General features: G+C 46.1%; 1 pseudogene across 1 annotated transcript; it reads left to right on the top strand.

Moving 5' to 3' along the window:
• Nucleotides 1-2,675: 2,675 nt before the first annotated feature.
• LOC124009835 lies at nucleotides 2,676-7,222 on the top strand (annotated as a pseudogene). Its single transcript, XR_006834327.1, has 11 exons — nucleotides 2,676-3,163; nucleotides 3,244-3,359; nucleotides 3,449-3,552; nucleotides 4,339-4,516; nucleotides 4,693-4,809; nucleotides 4,954-5,039; nucleotides 5,163-5,359; nucleotides 5,519-5,695; nucleotides 6,259-6,393; nucleotides 6,468-6,596; nucleotides 6,962-7,222. The product of XR_006834327.1 is annotated as a zona pellucida sperm-binding protein 3-like (transcript).
• The last annotated feature ends 8,971 nt before the right edge of the window (nucleotides 7,223-16,193 follow it).

Below are 16,193 nucleotides of genomic sequence, written 5' to 3'. Positions count from 1 at the left end.
ACCTTCCGATTTGACACACTGAACTCTATCAGAGAAGTAGTTGGTGAACCAGGCGAGACAATCATTTGAGAAACCAAGGCTGTCGAGTCTGTCGATGAGGATGTGGTGAAAGCCTTGGCCAGATCAATGAATACGGCTGCACAGTAATGTTTCTTATCGATGGCGGTTAAGATATCGTTAAGGACCTTGAGCGTGGCTGAGGTGCACCCATGACCAGCTCTGAAACCAGATTGCATAGCAGAGAAGGTATGGTGAGATTCGAAATGGTCGGTAATCTGACTTGGCTTTCGAAGACCTTAGAAAGGCAGGGTAGGATAGATATAGGTCTGTAGAAGTTTGGGTCAAGAGTGTCCACCCCTTTGAAGAGGGGGATGACCGCAGCTGCTTTCCAATCTTGGGAATCTCAGACGACACGAAAGAGAGGTTGAACAGGCTAGATAATTTTAGAAAGAAAGGGTCCAGATTGTCCAGCCTGGCTGATTTGTAGGGGTCCAGATTTTGCAGCTCTTTCAGAACATCAGCTGACTGGATTTGGGAGAAGGAGAAATGGGGAAGGCTTGGGCGAGTTGCTGTGGGGGGTGCAGTGCTGTTGATCGGGGTAGGAGTAGCCTGGTGGAAAGCATGGCCAGACGTAGAAAAATGCTTAATTATGGTGGATTTATCAGTGGTGACAATGTTTCCTATCTTCAGTGCAGTGGGCAGCTGGGAGGAGGTGTTCTTATTCTCCATGGACTTTACAGTGTCCCAGAACTTTTTTGAGTTAGTGTTGCAGGAAGCAAATTTCTGCTTGAAAAAGCTAGCCTTGGCTTTTCTAACTGCCTGTGTATAATGGTTTCTAGCTTCCCTGAACAGCTGCATATCACGGGTGCTGTTCGATGCTAATGTAAAACGCCATTTTGTGTTGGTTAAGGGCAGTCAGGTCTGGGGAGAACCAAGGGCTATATCTGTTCCTGGTTCTAAATTTCTTGAATGGGGCATGCTTATTTAAGATGGTTAGGAAGGCATTTTAAAAAAAATACCCAGGCATCCTCTACTGACAGGATGAGATCAATATCCTTCCAGGATAACCCTGCCAGGTCAATTAAAAAGGCCTGCTCGCTGAAGTGTTTCAGGGAGCGTTTGACATTGATGAGTGGAGGTCATTTGACCGCTGACCCATTACGGATGCAGGCAATGAGGCAGTAATCGCAGAGATCTTGGTTGAAGACAGCAGAGGTGTATTTCGAGGGCAAGTTGGTTAGAATGATATCTATGAGGGTGCCAGTGTTTAAGGCTTTGGGGAGGTACCTGGTAGGTTCATTGATCATTTGTGTGAGATTGAGGGCATCAAGCTTAGATTGTAGGATGGCTGGGGTGTTAAGCATGTTCCAGTTTAGGACGCCTAGCAGCACGAGCTCTGACGATAGATGGGGGGCAAACAGTTCACATATGGTGTACAGAGCACAGCTGGGGGGCAGAGAGTGGTCTACGGGCAGCAACGGTGAGAGACTTGTTTTTAGAGAGGTGGATTTTTAAAAGTAGAAGTTCAAATTGTTTGTGTACAGACCCGGATAGTAGGACAGAACTCTGCGGGCTATCTTTGCAGTAGATTGCAACACCGCCCCCTTTGGCAGTTCTATCTTCTCTGAAAATGTTGTAGTTTGGGATGAACATTTCAGAATTTTTGGTGGTCTTCCGTGGTCTTCAGGAAACAGCTGAAGGAGCCCCCCCCACCTACATCGAAGGGAGACCAGTGGAGAAAGTGGAAAGTTCCTCGGCATACACATTAACGACAAACTGAAATGGTCCACCCACACAGACAGTGTGGTGAAGAAGGTGCAACAGCGCCTCTTCAACCTCAGAAGGCTGAAGAAATGTGGCTTGTCACCCAAAACCCTGACTAACTTTTACAGATCCACAATCGAGAGCCTCCTGTCAGGAACTATAACAGCCTGGTATAGCAACTGCTTGCCCTCAACCGCAAGGCTCTATCAGAGGGTGGTGCGGTCTGCACAACGCATCACCGGGGGCAAACTACCTGCCCACCATGACATCTATAGCACCCGATGTCACAGGCAAGCAAAAAAAGATCATCAAAGACAACAGCCACCCGAGCCACTGCCTGTTCACACCGCTACCATCCAGAAGGTGAGGTCAGTACAGGTGCATCGAAGCTGGGACCGAGAGACTGAAGAACAGCTTCTATCTCAAGGCCATCAGACTGCTCTCCTACATGGAGACCCAATCACTGGTCACGTTAACAAATGGATCACTCGTCACTTTAAACGATGCCACTTAATAATGTTTACATATCTTATAATACTCATATCATATTTATGTACTGTATTTTATACCATCTATTGCACCGTGCCTATGCAGCTTGGCCGTTGTTCACTGTGGAACCGCATATGTACATTTTCTCATTCACCCATTTTAGATGTGTGTATTAGCTGTAGTTGTTGGGGAACTGTTAGATTACTTGTTAGATATTACTGCACTGTCGGGAACCAGAAGCACAAACATTTCGCTACACTCACATTAACATCTGCTAACCATGTGTATGTAAGAAATAACATGTGATTTGATTTGAACATGTGTGCCAATTAAAGATCTTGACTAATCAGATGCAAGGCCAAATTAGCGCATAATCCAGCCCAGGTGTGCAGCCTGGTTGTTTGATAAAAGCTACCCCAGTTTCATCAATTGTAGCATAGCAGAGGCACGCTGTCCTCTAACCTACAGAGTCACATTAGTTGTTGGCATGGGACTCATGATGGCAAACATGCTCAGGTTATTGTTCAAGCAACTGGTTTGGTTTTTACTTGTGAAAAACTTCTTAATCTCTCCTGCTTTGTCAAATACTTATAGCACTGACACATGGCAACAACTTCCAAGGCGAACACCGCAATTTGACAATCGTCCACGCTTTAAACAGCCTCCACTCCAACAAACAGTTTCAAGGCCAGTTCGAGTAGAAACTGTCGCTGTGACGTGCCAGTCAGACTCCATGGAGATAGTCGTGAAGGCTGATCTGTTTAAACTCGGTAATCTAATCGACGTGGATGACCTGCGACTTGGAGTTGAACAGTACCAAGACCAAGAGCCGTGTAGGGCTACAGCTTCAGCAGCCGGAGATGAGTACAGAATATTTGCAGCACTTTCGGACTGTGGAACCAAGTACATGGTAATATATATATATATTTTAAATCAGTAGTTGACTTCTTGAAACAACCTTCTCTTAAATGCTGCTTTGTGACTCCACAGCTGAACGAAGACTCATTGATCTACGCAAACCTCCTCAGATATACACCCAGAACCACACCAGATGGCGTTATTCGAATGGCTGGTGCTGTAATCCCAATTGAGTGTCATTATGAAAGGTGAGTTTAGGCTATACTGTTGTATGACGGTCATAGGAATCCTGCGTTGACCTATTGGTGTATTTACCGGTCTGTACTTTCTGTTTCAGGAAGTACAGTTTGGACAGCTCTTCTCTCCAGCCGACCCGGATCCCTTTCACCGCCACAGTGTCTGCTGAAGACACCCTGCAGTTCTCACTGACGCTTATGACAAGTGGGTATATAAATCCTGGGCTGCATTTCGCAGGGTCCAATTTTGTTGACCATTCAGATAATAAATCAAAAGGATACAATGGCGCTCTCCCAGAAGCTTGGTAAAACCCGTGAATTGAATGTTAAGATATCAAATGTATTTATATAGCCCTTCTTACATCAGCTGATATGTCAAAGTGCTGTACAGAAACCCAGCCTAAAACCGCAAGCAATGTAGGTGTAGAAGCACTGTGGCTAGGAAACTCCCTAGAAAGGCTCTGAGGGGTGGCCAGTCCTCTTCTAGCTGTGCCGGGTGGAGATCATAACAGAACATGGCAACGATGTTCAAATAATAATCACAGAAGTTGTCGAGGGTGCAACAGGTCAGCACCTCAGGAGTAAATGTCAGTTGGCTTTTCATAGCCGATCATTGAGAGTATCTCTACCGCTCCTGCTGTCTCTAGAGTTGAAAACGGCAGGTCTGGAACAGGTAGCACGTCCGGTGAACAGGTCAGGGTTCCATAGCCGCAGGCAGATTATAAATGTACTATGTAGCACAAATGCCCCTCTGACATGCAAAATACGGAATCACATCAGACAACTGTTATTGGGGACACTTCTGTCTGCAACGTTATACAGTTTGCCTCCTAAACATGGCCCTCATTTTAATCCATTATTAGATGCTCACTAGTTGAGCGCCTATTGACAATATGTTCTGGCCGGGGTAGTTTTAATAGCGACTCTCGTTCGTAACTTTAAAACGAATCGGTTGCAGTACGGTCTTTCTTTACTGCCATTTCCTTTCCAGGTGACTGGCTCTATGAGCGGGGTTCTGGAGTCTACTTCCTGGGTGATCTCATCAACATTGAGGCGTCTGTCAGGGTTGCTCACCACACCAGGCTCAGGGTCTTTGTTAGCAGCTGCGTGGCCACACTGGACCCTGATAGCAACTCTGTCCCCAGATATGTCTTCATTGAGAGTGATGGGTAAGCAGGGGGATGGCTTAGAACGACTATTATCCGGCTGGCCCGTAGAGAAAGATGGAATATGCCATTTGAGGACTTCCACCATTTTTAAAGTAGTCAACTGGTTTCTTTGAGACTTCTCAATTGGTTACTAAGGAAGATGCCCCAATATTTATTTTAATATAATCTCCCTCCAGGTGCTTGATGGATTCCCAGCTGCCTGGTTCCCGCTCTGGTTTCATGCGTAGAACCCAGGACAACAAGCTCGGGTTCCACATTGATGCCTTTAGGTTCCACCAGGGGACAGGGCAGAGGTGAGGGCGGTATTTAATAAAAACAATGTTGTAGAGGCCATTATGGGTACTGTAGTTAAATTATTCTACAGTAACATAATTTACAGACATTATGTAGGCTACTGTGATTCTACATCTTTGTTTTGCTTATCCTGTTTTTCACAGCTGTACATCACTTGCCACCTTATGGCAGTCCCTGTCATGGACCATGCAGAGCCTAGCAACAAGGCATGCTCCTTCATTGATGGCAGGTGGGATAAGTCACATTTCCTTAGCTACTGTTACTGGGCTGTGAGCTATTCATTGGAATAACCATAGCTTTTTAAAAAAGTGATGTGTTCTTGGTCCATGAGTAGATCTTTCATACATTTCAGATGGAGGTCTGCTGATGAGAATGATTTGCTATGTGGGCGTTGTCCAAGCCTGAGTAGACAGAAGGGCGTTGTTCAAGCTCCAGCACAACGTCCCCTCAGTCCAAGACTAGGTGGTAGCCAACTTGAACCTCGTGTCTACCGCAACAAATCCTCAGCCTCTGGTGACAATTGGAGTATTGGGATGAAGGCCAAGAAAGGTGTATTTGACATCTTAATCCCTCTATTCCATCACCACCTTCTCAAAACACATTTCAGGGGCGGGACCTTCCCCCAATTTCCATCTCAACCATATTCGAGAACCAATTGAGTGTCTTGACTGCAAATGTATGTGTTTAATTAATGTGTTGTCATTTTAGTATGGGACCAGGATACTACTTTGGGCCCCATGATGGTCCTCCCAAGTAAACAGAAGAGCACACCTCTATCTCCACGGACGAGTGGAGGTATCTATATACCTGGCTTCCCTGCCTCAACAGGGGACAGGAAGCCCGTATCACCTGGCAGTCGTTGGCGTGGCATGGACTTCAAGAGAGGTAATTTAACTCTGACATGGCATAATCTTATTCCTTATGTAGGTGCACTACCTTTGAACGGGTAGTCTTGAGAACCCAACCCTAGGCAACAGCAGTAACTAGGGTCTGGTTTCAATGACAGACTCGTTTGGCAACTTCTCCCAACAATTCACGAGGCAGAACGTCATGATTTGAAACCACATTTTTCAGGGAATACCTTTGCAGTGGTTTTAGTGAAGGTAGTTGAGGCAAACTAGCCACTTGCATAATGCACTCATTAAAAATAACTGATCTCAATCTTGCTAGATATTTTGTATGTATTCAAGCGGATAAGGTAGTGACATAGGCAGACTTAGTTCCTCTATGCCAAACTCTCATTCTAGTATGTACAGAAGTGTAAAGCCAGTTTTTTAAAATTGTGTGGGAGGCAACCAGGATGTCTAGACTATTGTCCAGACCATGATGCACTGGTCAAAAGTAGTACACTCTATAGGTCATCATTTCGAACACCTGTCTTTTCGTATCCCTATAGGCTAGCAATTCTGCCAACACTGGCTGTGTTAATCTGTTACATTTAATTCCAGGACCTTATTTCGCCCAATCCCAAAATGAGGCTAGTCCCTTGGGCCCAAGGGTCGGACCCAACAACGAGCACGGTCTCGTTAGCTCTGCAACATATGATGGCTTCATCAGGCAGAAAGAACTAATCGCCCAACGAGGTAATGACAGTACGTTACTGTTTTGAATGTATGATAATTGCATGTAGGCTCTGTGCTAAATTGTCTGTTCTCAGAGCTGGAGGCCACTCCAGACCCTGAGATGATTCCTACACCTGAGCCCATTGGAGACCTTGAGGTTACCACAGAGAAAGAGGGTCTGGGTGAAGAGGAGGATCAGTATGAGATTGGAACCTATTGAAAGGGTATGTATGGGATGATGGTACTGCTATTATAGAGGGAAATAACCTGCACATGGCAAGCAGGTTAGCACTTATTGGGATGGCTCCACAGAATATTCACTAGCTGGCACAGCCACAAGGTAATAAAATATGATTTTTAAACATTAACCTCACTGCCAACCCTAATGTCTAACATTTAATTAAAAGCATACATTGTTACAATGTAGCCAATTTTGACTTTCCATCTGGCACATCGAGTGGAAATCTCTCAGTTCTGCCTCCAGGACAATACAGTCTCAATAAATGTCAACCTGCACATGGCAATTGCCAGTATCACTTTTAAATATCTGCTTTTGATGTGGTTTCATAAAGAAGGGATCTGTTCCCAGTCACTATCCACTTTCTAGAATTGGAAGGCGTTGTTGTGGTGGCCCATAATAGACTTGCTCCAAGCAGCAGCACACCAACTCACTGAGGTTGGTGCCGGTCCTGATGTCCCAGCACACAAGGAGGATGACCCTACAACAAAGTGACATAAGCACCACATCTGCTCCTGGCGAACTCAACCAGTGAAGGGACTACCACAACACTGAGACGATATCTCAAGAGATGCCTGTTAATCTCTTTGAAAAATAAATGATTTAATGCTACTTTGACTGACTTTCTGTCTTCACCATTATGCACTACACGATATTACATGAGTAATCTGAAATATTGCCTTTGTTAAAGTGAGGGCCTGTTGATGCCAACGGACATTTCCTAGCTTAGTCTTTGGTCTGTATTGTTTGCGTAGCCAGACATCACATCCTGGATTAATGTGACTCTGTCCCGAGGTTCCTGATTGAGCATGTAAGCTACAGGGCATTCTGAGACATTGGGCTTGCTATGAAGGGTCTGAGGAATGGGTGGACTGCTCAAGGGGTTGGTGTCCCTTAATTGGGGAGACCGGGCTTGTGGTAACTGCAGTGGAATGGTATCAAACCCATGGTTTCCAAGTGTTTGCCATTCGTGCCGTTCCTCCCTCAACCTCCACTGGCGGACTGGAATCGGCACTGGTATTTCTAACTGGTCCTTTTCCTTAAGGAGTATCTTTAATTCTGTGCATAACACTTGAATCTTTTAACAGATTTTTGGATATAAATATGAACTTTATCGAACATGTATTGTGTAACATGAAGCCCTATGAGTGCCATCTGATGCACATCAAAGGTTAGTGATTAATTGTCTCTCTCTGCTTTTTGTGACTCCTCTTTGGCTGGAAAATGTATTTTGTTTTGACTAGGCTCTGGCCTAACAATCATATGGTGTGCTTTTGCTGTAAAGCCTTTTTGAAATCTGACACAATGGGTAGATTAACAAGAAGTTCAGCTTTAATTTAGTGGTTTGCACTTGTGAATATATGAAAGTTAAATGTACTGTTCTAGTCCTCCACAAATCCATATACTTCCGGCGCCGACAGAGATGGCCGCCTCGCTTCGCGTTCCTAGGAAACTATGCAGTTATTTTTTTTAACGTGTTATTTCTTACATTAGTACCCCAGGTCATCTTAGGTTTCATTACATAGTCGAACTACTGAATATAAGATCAGCGTCAACTCACCATCAGTACGACCAAGAATGTTTTTCGCGACGCGGATCCTGTGTTCTGCCTTACAAACAGGACAACGGAATGGATCGCATGCAGCGACCCAAAAAAACGACTCCGAAAAAGAGGGAAACGAGGCGGTCTTCTGGTCAGACTCCGGAGACGGGAACACCGTGCACCACTCCCTAGCATTCTTCCTGTCAATGTCCAGTCTCTTGACAACAAGGTTGATGAAATCCGAGCAAGGGTAGCATTCCAGAGGGACATCAGACTGTAACGTTCTGTGCTTCACGGAAACATGGCTCACTGGAGAGACGCTATCCGAAGCGGTGCAGCCAACAGGTTTCTCCACGCATCGCGCCGACAGAAACAAACACCTTTCTGGTAAGAAGAGGGGCGGGGCGTATACCTTATGGCTAACGAGACATGGTGTGATGAAAGAAACATACAGGAACTCAAATCCTTCTGTTCACCTGATTTAGAATTCCTCACAATCAAATGTACACCGCATTATCTACCAAGAGAATTCTCTTCGATCATAATCACAGCCGTATATATCCCCCCCCCAAGCAGACACATCGATGGCTCTGAACAAACTTTATTTAACTCTTTGCAAACTGGAAACCATTTATCCGGAGGCTGCATTCATTGTACCTGGGGATTTTAACAAGGCTAATCTGAAAACAAGACTCCCTAAATTTTATCAGCATATCGATTGCGCAACCAGGGGTGGAAAAACCTTGGATCATTGTTACTCTAACTTCCGCGACGCATATAAGGCCGTGCCCTGCCCCCCTTTCGGGAAAGCTGACCACGACTCCATTTTGCTGATCCCTGCCTACAGACAGAAACTAAAACTAGAGGCTCCCATGCTGAGGTCTGTCCAACGCTGGTCCGACCAAGCTGACTCCACACTCCAAGACTGTTTCCATCACGTGGACTGGGATATGTTTCGTATTGCGTCAGATAACAACATTGACGAATACGCTGATTCGGTGTGCGAGTTCATTAGAACGTGCGTTGAAGATGTCGTTCCCATAGCAACGTTTAAAACATTCCCTAACCAGAAACCGTGGATTGATGGCAGCATTCGCGTGAAACTGAAAGCGCGAACCACTGCTTTTAATTAGGGCAAGGTGTCTGGTAACATGATCTAATACAAACAGTGCAGCTATTCCCTCCGCAAGGCTATCAAACAAGCTAAGCGTCAGTACAGAGACAAAGTAGAATCTCAATTCAACGGCTCAGACACAAGAGGCATGTGGCAGGGTCTACAGTCAATCACGGACTACGGGAAGAAATCCAGCCCAGTCACGGACCAGGATGTCTTGCTCCCAGGCAGACTAAATCACTTTTTTGCCCGCTTTGAGGACAATACAGTGCCACTGACAACGGCCTGCAACGAAAACATGCGGTCTCTCCTTCACTGCAGCCGAGGTGAGTAAGACATTTAAACGTGTTAACCCTCGCAAGGCTGCAGGCCCAGACGGCATCCCCAGCCGCGCCCTCAGAGCATGCGCAGACCAGCTGGCCGGTGTGTTTACGGACATATTCAATCAATCCCTATACCAGTCTGCTGTTCCCACATGCTTCAAGAGGGCCACCATTGTTCCTGTTCCCAAGAAAGCTAAGGTAACTGAGCTAAACGACTACCGCCCCGTAGCACTCACTTCCGTCATCATGAAGTGCTTTGAGAGACTAGTCAAGGACCATATCACCTCCACCCTACCTGACACCCTAGACCCACCCCAATTTGCTTACCGCCCAAATAGGTCCACAGAGGATGCAATCTCAACCACACTGCACACTGCCCTAACCCATCTGGACAAGAGGAATACCTATGTGAGAATGCTGTTCATCGAATACAGCTCGGCATTCAACACCATAGTACCCTCCAAGCTCGTCATCAAGCTCGAGACCCTGGGTCTCGACCTCGCCCTGTGCAACTGAGTACTGGACTTCCTGACGGGCCGCCCCCAGGTGGTGAGGGTAGGTAACAACATCTCCTCCCCGCTGATCCTCAGCACTGGGGCCCAACAAGGGTGCGTTCTGAGCCCTCTCCTGTACTCCCTATTCACCCATGACTGCGTGGCCACGCACGCCTCCAACTAAATCATCAAGTTTGCGGACGACACAACAGTGGTAGGCTTGATTACCAACAACGACGAGACGGCCTACAGGGAGGAGGTGAGGGCCCTCGGAGTGTGGTGTCAGGAAAATAACCTCACACTCAACGTCAACAAAACTAAGGAGATTATTGTGGACTTCAGGAAACAGCAGAGGGAACACCCCCCCTATCCACATTGATGGAACAGTAGTGTAGAGGGTAGCAAGTTTTAAGTTCCTCGGCATACACATCACAGACAAACTGAATTGGTCCACTCACACAGACAGCATCGTGAAGAAGGCGCAGCAGCGCCTCTTCAACCTCAGGAGGCTGAAGAAATTTGGCTTGTCACCAAAAGCACTCACAAACTTCTACAGATGCACAATCGAGAGCATCCTGGCGGGCTGTATCACCGCCTGGTACAGCAACTGCTCCGCCCTCAACCGTAAGGCTCTCCAGAGGGTAGTGAGGTCTGCACAACGCATCACCGGGGGCAAACTACCTGCCCTCCAGGACACCTACACCACCCGATGTTACAGGAGGGCCATAAAGATCATCAAGGACATCAACCACCCGAGCCACTGCCTGTTCACCCCGTTATCATCCAGAAGGCAAGGTCAGTACAGGTGCATCAAAGCTGGGACCGAGAGACTGAAAAACAGCTTCTATCTCAAGGCCATCAGACTGTTAAACAGCCACCACTAACATTGAGTGGCTGCTGCCAACACACTGACACTGACTCAACTCCAGCCACTTTAATAATGGGAATTGATGGGAAATGATGTAAAATATATCACTAGCCACTTTAAACAATGCTACCTAATATAATGTTACATACCCTACATTATTCATCTCATATGCATACGTATATACTGTACTCTATATCATCGACTGCATCCTTATGTAATACATGTATCACTAGCCACTTTAACTATGCCACTTTGTTTACATACTCATCTCATATGTATATACTGTACTCGATACCATCTACTGTATCTTGCCTATGCTGCTCTGTACCATCACTCATTCATATATCCTTATGTACATATTCTTTATCCCCTTACACTGTGTATAAGACAGTAGTTTAGGAATTGTTAGTTAGATTACTTGTTGGTTATTACTGCATTGTCGGAACTAGAAGCACAAGCATTTCACTACACACGCATTAACATCTGCTAACCATGTGTATGTGACAAATAAAATTTGATTTGATTTGATTCACACAACACAATCTGTCCATGTGGTCGATGACCGCTACTAGGTAATGTCCATTTGAGTAAACAAACATTTCCCTTTGAAAGTGTGCTAAAATTGGGCCAAAAAAATTACATTACCCCACTGATTATATCTATAATTATAGTCCTTGCATGAATGTGTTTCTTGAACAAATACAAGATCTGCGTTGCAGTCCTTAAATAAAAAATAAAAAAGCATTTCTCTTCAACAGGTTTCGTATCCCCCTGGCATTCAAGTCCATATCTATAGAATAGAAAAATCTTTAATCTCAACTCAACCCTCTACAAAAAGTTACTTCATATATGTATTAACAAGTCTTAACTTGTATTTTTATTTTATTTCACCTTTATTTAACCAGGTAGGCAAGTTCTCATTTACAACGGCGACCTGGCATAGCAGTGTGAACAGAGAACAGAGTTACACATGGAGTAAAAAAAGTCAGCACAGTAGGAAAAAAAAGTCTATATCCATTGTGTGCAAAAGGCATGAGGTAGGCAAATAATGCCAATTAAGCAGATTAACACGAGTGATAAATGATCAGATGGTCATGTGCAGGTAGAGATACTGTTGTGCAAAAGAGCAGAAAAGTAAAAAACAGTATGGGGATGAGGTAGGTAAATTGGGCTGGCTATTTACCGATGGACTATGTACAGCTGCATCGATCGGTTAGTTGCTCAGATAGCAGGTGTTTAAAGTTGGTGAGGGAGATAAAAGCCTCCAACTCCAGCGATTTTTGCAATTCGTTCCAGTCACAGGCAGCAGAGAACTGGAAGGAAAGGCGGCCAAATGAGGTGTTGGCTTTAGGGAGCGCGCGTGCTACGGGTGGGTGGTGTTGCCATCGTGACCAGTGAACTAAGATAAGGCGGAGCTTTACCTTGCATGGACTTGTAGATGACCTGGAGCCAGTGGGTCTGGCGACGAATATGTAGCGAGGGTCAGCCGACTAGAGTATACAGGTTGCAGTGGTGGGTGGTATAAGGTGCTTTAGTAACAAAACGGATGGCACTGTGATAAACTGCATCCAGTTTGCAGAGTAGAGTATTGGAAGATATTTTGTAGATGACATCGATGAAGTCGAGGATCGGTAGGATAGTCAGTTTTACTAGGGTAAGTTTGGCGGCGTGAGTGAAGGAGGAATAGAAAGCCAACTCTCTAGATTTGATTTTAGATTGGAGATGTTTGATCTGAGTCTGGAAGGCGAGTTTACAGTCTAGCCAGACACCTAGGTACTTATAGATGTCCACATATTCTAGGTCGGAACCATCCAGGGTGGTGATGCTAGTCGGGCGTGCGGGTGCAGGCAGCGAACAGTTGAAAAGCATGCATTTGGTTTTACTAGCGTTTAAGAGCAGTTGGAGACCAAGGAAGGAGTGTTGTATGGCATTGAAGCTCGTTTGGAGGTTAGATAGTACAGTGGAAGGGCCAGAAGTATACAGAATGGTGTCGTCTGCGTAGAGGTGGATCAGGGAATCGCCCGCAGCAAGAGCAACATCATTGATATATACAGAGAAAAGAGTCGGCCAGAGAATTGAACCCTGTGGCACCCCCATAGAGACTGCCAGAGGACCGGACAACATGCCCTCCGATTTGACACACTGAACTCTGTCTGCAAAGTAGTTGGTGAACCAGGCAAGGCAGTCATTAGAAAAACCGAGGCTACTGAGTCTGCCGATAAGAATATGGTGATTGACAGAGTCGAAAGCCTTGGCCAGGTCGATGAAGACGGCTGCACAGTACTGTCTTTTATTGATGGCGGTTATGATATCGTTTAGTACCTTGAGCGTGGCTGAGGTGCACCCGTTACCGGCTCGGAAACCAGATTGCACAGCGTAGAAGGTACGGTGGGATTCGAGATGGTCAGTGATCTGTTTGTTGACTAGGCTTTCGAAGACCTTAGATAGGCAGGGCAGGATGGATATAGGGGGGGAGCTGTTGGCCGAGGTTGGAGTAGCCAGGAGGAAGGCATTGGCCAGCCGTTGAGAAATGCTTGTGAAAGTTTTAGATTATCATGGATTTATCAGTGGTGACAGTGTTACCGAGCCTCAGTGCAGTGGGCAGCTGGGAGGAGGTGCTCTTGTTCTCCATGGACTTTTCAGTGTCTCAGAACTTTTTGGCGTTAGAGCTACAGGATGCAAATTTCTGCTTGTAAAAGCTGGCCTTTGCTTTCCTGACTGACTGCGTGTATTGGTTCCTGACTTCCCTGAACAGTTGCATACCGCGGGGACTATTCAATGCTATTGCAGTCTGCCACAGGATGTTTTTGTGCTGGTCGAGGGCAGTCAGGTCTGGAGGGAACCAAGGGCTATATCTGGCTCTACGCTCCAGACCTCCAGTGCGCCTCCACGGTCCAGTATATCCTGTGCCAGGCCCACGCACCCGGCCTCCTGTGCATGTCTCCAGCCTGGTACGTCCTGTGCCTGCTCCGTGCACGAAGCCTCCAGTGACGATCCACGGCCCGGAGCCTCCGGTGACAATCCACGGTCCGGAGCCTCCGGCGGCGATCCACGGTCCGGAGCCTCCGGCGACGATCCACGGTCCGGAGTCCCAGACGACGGTCCCACGGAAGCGGAGGGATCCATGAGCGGAGTCTACGTCCCGAACCGGAGCCGCCACCAAGGCTAGATGCCCAACCGGACCCTCCCCCATAGAATCAGGTTTTGCGGCCGAAGTCCGCACCTTGATGTTTCGTTTTGTTACTCTTTATTTTGTTTTGTTGCTGGTTCACTTTAATAAATATGATGAACGCTTTCCACGCTGCACCTTGGTCCGATCCTTCAAACAACAAGCGTTACAAGTATCCACCCTTTCCTTGATTTCAGGCCGGTTGTACAAGAGGCCACAATTTGGCTTTGCTGCCTTGTCTGCTGCAGTCAAGTCCTTACCGAATCTACATTTTCTCTTTCAGAAAGGCGCTTTCCTTTGCTTTGTTCCGAACTGCATCTCTCGCTGTGCGAAAAGCACACTGGATGATGATCTAGCGGCTGACGATGGCATCTTGTTTCTTCCCAATACGATGAGTGACATCCACAGCCATATCCATCGGGGAAGTTCGGTGCCAGATGTCTTTTACAAAGCGCTTCACATTCTCATCCTGGTCCTCGGGGATACCGTAAAACCTTCTCCGGTATCGCTCTGCTTCCGATAAGTGCTCTTACATGTCTGTGATGGTCTTCTCCTGTGCAATACATTTCTCAGAAGTAGCAGTGTTTGCAAGTTTAAGCTCTTCGATACTCTTGTATGCATGATTCAGAGAGGTCTCAAGGTCAACTACTTTTGATGTGTTTTCGCGTAGCATTTTCTCCAGACCATCAGCTCTTTCGTTTATCTTTGCAGAAACAGTATTGATTATGTTGACCTGTAGTTCACGCAAAGATGATTCTTTCTGTGTCTTTTTGGGTGCAGGACTATTGACTGGATTTTCAGAATCAACCGAATGTCCAGAATCTTCCATGTCTTCTCCGGAGGAGTCAGGTGGTAGTTTTTTTCCAATGTATGAGTGCTCAGCTAGCAACTGCCATCTCCCCCCTTTGCTCTTTGGCACATTGTTTTCTTCCATTTCTCAAAGATTCAGATCAAATTAGCGATCAACTAAGCGTTGTTTTCTATTGTGTTTACTATAAGCCAAGTTCCGTTACATTTAAGTATGTTTGAGAGGGATAAAAGTTAAGGTTACTCGGAGCAAACTGAAATCTCGTCTGCACTCGCCGCCCTCTTCAGCACCCCCAAGGAAGTGGTCAGATGCTACACTACAGGACAGTTTTGCTAGCACAGACTGGAATATGTTCCGGGATTCATCCGATGACATTGAGGAGTAAGCAACAGTACGTACTAGGGATGCAAGGGTACAGTGGGCCCATGGTTTGCTATGTATCACGGTTTGTGGGTAACGGTACGGTTTCAAAATCTTTATTTTTAAGAAAAGTGTGTGCTTGTGTGACTCTCATACAGGGGACAAGTTTGCAACACATAGCTCTCCCAAACCAGTACATAGTGAACTGTCACTGTAGCTTTGAGTTGCACTGGAGATCCAACTATCAGTGGAGAGAGCTAGATAGGGTGTCTGTCAATTCGTATCCAATTTCTCTCTGATGTTTCATGGAGTTTGGGAATTACTTTGCTGCTGAAATGTGTGCGGAAGGGGACTTTGTAACGCGGTTCAATGTTTTTCATCAGGTGACGAAATCCCGAGTCAGTAACCACCGAATAGGGCTGCAAATCTTTGGCTATGAATACTCCCACTGCTTTAGTTAGTCTTTGTTTTTCTGAATTTGTTGTAGGTAGCAGCGAAAGATTGTTGTGTTTTCGCTGACAAGTGGACTCTCCTTGCTCTAACTCCACCTGCAAGGGATATGGCCGGGTTATGTAAATGACATGTTATAAGTGTTTCCACTTGAGTAGCCGACAGTGGCAAAGCAATGCTTGCAGACTGTACTTTGTTGTTTAAGGTCTTCTTACCCTCGTCATTGTACTGCCTCGCTAGCGCTTGCCATCGTCAAGTTGGAGCTGAGAGAATATTTGTTTTTAGTTCCCCTCTCTTCATGGGGCCCCTTTGGGGAGGTTTCCTACTGAGATGTCATTGCAAATCGTCCATTGGTTGTTTAAGGGGGTTGCGATCTCTGCGGTTGCCACATATTGAAGCATTGCTGTGAGGTAAAGTTTGTCAGCCCTCAGGAGCCCCTTAATTGGGGCCAACT

This window comes from Oncorhynchus gorbuscha, linkage group LG22, assembly GCF_021184085.1.
Source record: "Oncorhynchus gorbuscha isolate QuinsamMale2020 ecotype Even-year linkage group LG22, OgorEven_v1.0, whole genome shotgun sequence".
In the NCBI taxonomy this organism is placed as follows: domain Eukaryota; kingdom Metazoa; phylum Chordata; class Actinopteri; order Salmoniformes; family Salmonidae; genus Oncorhynchus; species Oncorhynchus gorbuscha.
This window is presented reverse-complemented; position numbering and strand designations above follow the sequence as displayed.